At 42.6% G+C, this 3,607-nt stretch overlaps 1 protein-coding gene across 1 annotated transcript in view; it reads right to left on the reverse strand.

The window, feature by feature from the left end:
• LOC122548283 (PH and SEC7 domain-containing protein-like) overlaps positions 1 to 3,607 on the reverse strand; it is a 68,592-nt gene that overhangs the window by 60,173 nt on the left and 4,812 nt on the right. The window lies entirely within an intron of this gene.

Below are 3,607 nucleotides of genomic sequence, written 5' to 3' on the forward strand. Positions count from 1 at the left end.
GAAGAAGGGCTTATGCCCGAAACGTCGATTCTCCTGTTCCCTGGATGCTGCCTGACCTGCTGCGCTTTTCCAGCAACACATTTCCAGCCCTATCCAAATTATGTCACTTCCAAAAGTACACACTCCCTCAGTACTGTACCACACTGTCAGCCCAGATTATACGTTAATAGCAAAGGAATTGGATTTGAGCTCCTCACTCAAGGAAGCATTCAACCACTAATATGTGTATCAGGAACATCGTAACAAGAAGTGACCAGTCAGTTGTCATTAACAGAAGAGAACTCCAACCTATGCCCCACTTCGGTGCTGAATTATTTCCTAATTTCACTGAACTGCAGTGGTTACTCAACGTGGCATTTTATAAGTTCCTACTTTGGAAATAAAACCAGCCTGACTCCAGGTTGAGTCACAAGCAGATTCAAAACAAAGCCTAAAATACGTTGTCTGACCTGAGATATCACCTTTATACTGATGAAACCTGAAGTTATCTTGGGGCAGTGACTTAAAATAAATTTTGGGATTTACATATTAATCAATCGAAACCTGCATCTTTATTCTAACTGATTAAAGACTTAACACCCATCTAGGTCTGTTTGATATATTTGCATAAATTGTATAATCCTTTGATATTTTACTTATAAATTCTGTGCCCAATGTATTCCTTCTTACTAGCTGCCTGAGGAAAGAATGAGACTTCAAAAGCTAGTGCCTCCACATAAAATGTTGGACTATAACGCGGTGATGTATGATTTTTAAACTTTGTACACCCCAGTCCAACAACGGCACCGATACATCGTGGTTCAAGACAGTAGCTCATCACCACCTTCTCAAGGGCAACTAGGGACTAGCGATAAATGCTGGACTTGTCAGCAATGCCCACATGCCCCGAATTAATAAAACTACTGAAGGGTCTGGCTCTAATTGTTAGATGATGCCACTTATGCATAAACCCCCCAATTAGCAGAAATAGTTTATCTATTATCTATTTATCAGATCCACCCCCTTAATATCTTGAAAGCTCTGTGGGAAGATGGTAGGGTGGAAGAATATCACAGATCAGTAATCCAGAGCCCAGGCTAATATTCTAGGGGTTGTTGGTTAAAGTCCCACCATGGCAAGTGGTAAAAATGAATTCAACCTAAAAACAATAAAAATAATTAGTGTAATGGCAACAATTCTCATTTGTTGTTAATAATCCATCTGCTTCACTGCTGTGCCTTCAGGAGGGAAATCTGTCATCCTTACCCAGTCTGACCTACATGTGACTCCAGACCAATAGCAAGCTGATTGATTCTTAACTGACCTGTGAAATGGCCTAGACAGCCAATCAGTCCAAGGGCAACTAGGGACAGCAAACAATTTTCAGTGTTGCAACCAACACCATGGAAAAAATCATTCCTTGGGCTTCAAGAAAACACAACCTGCATTTGTGTCATCACTCTCTAACCTCTGGAATTTTGGTGTCGTTCTGGTAAATTCCTCCATAGCCAATACTTTATTATTAAGTGGTTGCAGCACTCCTCATGTGTTTGTAAGAGTTCAGTTGAAGCTCCAGTATCCTTATTCCTTTGGAGAAAGACCACCAGTTTCCCCTTTTAGGAAGTACCCTATTCAGTGTTGTATATTTTCCAGGACTAAAGCAGATGACGTCACTTTTGCCAACATTAAATACATTTGACAGAGTTTTGTTCTTTCATTTGAACAATATCTCAAAATAAGTTTGTTTTAATTAATTTATGGAGTATGGATGTTGCTGCCTATTACCCAGATGGCAGGTAGGAGTCAACCACATTGCTCTGCATCTGGAATCACATGCTGGCCAGGCTAAGTAACGACAGCAGATTTCCTTCCCTAATGGACATTTGTGAACGAGATGGGTTTTTCCAACAATTAACAATGGTTTCAGAGTTAAACTCTTAATCCCGGATGTTTCCAATTCCACCATCTGCTTTGGTGGGATTTGAACGTGAGCCCTCAGAACATTACCTGAGCCTGGATTAATAGGCCAGCGTTAATACCACTAGGCTGTCACCTCCCCAACTACAGATCATTCTGCTATCATGCACATGTTGTCAATGCAAATTGGCTCTGATGTGATTAATGAATTGTGAATGTTGTGTGGACAAAGCAAACTTTCTACTGAATGGATAGAGTGGTTTTCTTAAAGGACTTCTACAGCACGATTTTCCATAATGATCTTCTACAGCGTGATTTTCTAAAGCATGAGGTTACAGAGGAACACAACAGTCGCATTACAGCAGAAGACTTGTATCTTGCTTTTTGGAACAGTGCTGCCTCACTGATTGGCCAGGAACTGGGTGGGCGGCCTGCTGACAGGCAATTTGATGTTGATGCCAGGTTCACTGAGTGAGAATGACTGTCTGCTCCTGAGGCGCTGAGCACAACTGGAAGGCAGCTGGCCCCAGACCAGCTGAGGATATCAAACAAACTGCAGAACCGAATCAAGCCCTGAGCTCTCTCCATCGGAGATACCCAGACCCTTAGAGTCAGCTGGCTCAACTATCAGCAGAGGCTTCAAAGTAAACACACAACCAAAAGCTGAGTCAGAACATCAAGTACAACAGGCTATTCGTACATTCACTGTTACAAAAATTACAATCCTTTCAAAACATTATCTTAAAAATTTCAAATCACCACTGCACTTTCTTTCACATATAACTCCCTAGGTTAACCAGGAACCATAATAAAACTACTTCATGAATTGCAAAGCACTGTAGGATGTTCTAATGTCACGAAAGGCAATTTGTAAATATAGCCGTATATAATTAAATATTGAAATGATCTGGCACTACCTTCATGTTGTGGACTGTGTGGGACCATACCCCAGTGAGAGTCAGTGTGTGTGGGACTGTACCCCAGTGAGAGTCAGTGTGTGTGGGACTATACCCCAGTGAGAGTCAGCGTGTGTGGGACTGTACCCCAGTGAGAGTCAGCGTGTGTGGGACTGTACCCCAGTGAGAGTCAGTGTGTGTGGGAGTGTACCCCAATGAGAGGTGAGAGTCAGTGTGTGTGGGCCTATACCCCAGTGAGAGTCAGTGTGTGAGGGACTGTACCCCAGTGAGAGTCAGTGTGTGTGGGACTTTACCCCAGTGAGAGTCAGTGTGTGGGGACTGTACCACAGTGAGAGTCAGAGTGTGGGACTGTACCACAGTGAGAGTCAGTGTGTGGGGACTGTACCACACACTGAGTCAGTGGTGGTAGTGGAAGCCTGGAAGTAAATCCCTGAAGTAGCAAGGAGAGATTGATTTGGTCTGGAATGTCAGTAACTTTGATCTCATCCCTGACAGAAATTAGGTGTTGTGACTATCAGACTTTCAGTTGTGAATTGAAAATGTCTTTTCCTAATTTTCTCAGGCCATAACATCCTCTTGGACAGTTTTCCCATGCCTCCTAACTCCTGTCTGTCACTGCTATCTTCCTCTTTTCCCGTTGGGTCCCTTATTTTACCCTAAACGACAGAGACAAATGTTAATTTTTTTTTAAGGTGTCAGGGATGGAATAACTGTGCCTCAGGCTGAAGAAATTAAAACACGAGGTTTCTTGTTTTGTTGTGAAGAGGGAGCATTGACAATGGGACGAGAGACAT

This window comes from Chiloscyllium plagiosum, unplaced genomic scaffold, assembly GCF_004010195.1.
Source record: "Chiloscyllium plagiosum isolate BGI_BamShark_2017 unplaced genomic scaffold, ASM401019v2 scaf_64, whole genome shotgun sequence".
Taxonomy (NCBI): domain Eukaryota; kingdom Metazoa; phylum Chordata; class Chondrichthyes; order Orectolobiformes; family Hemiscylliidae; genus Chiloscyllium; species Chiloscyllium plagiosum.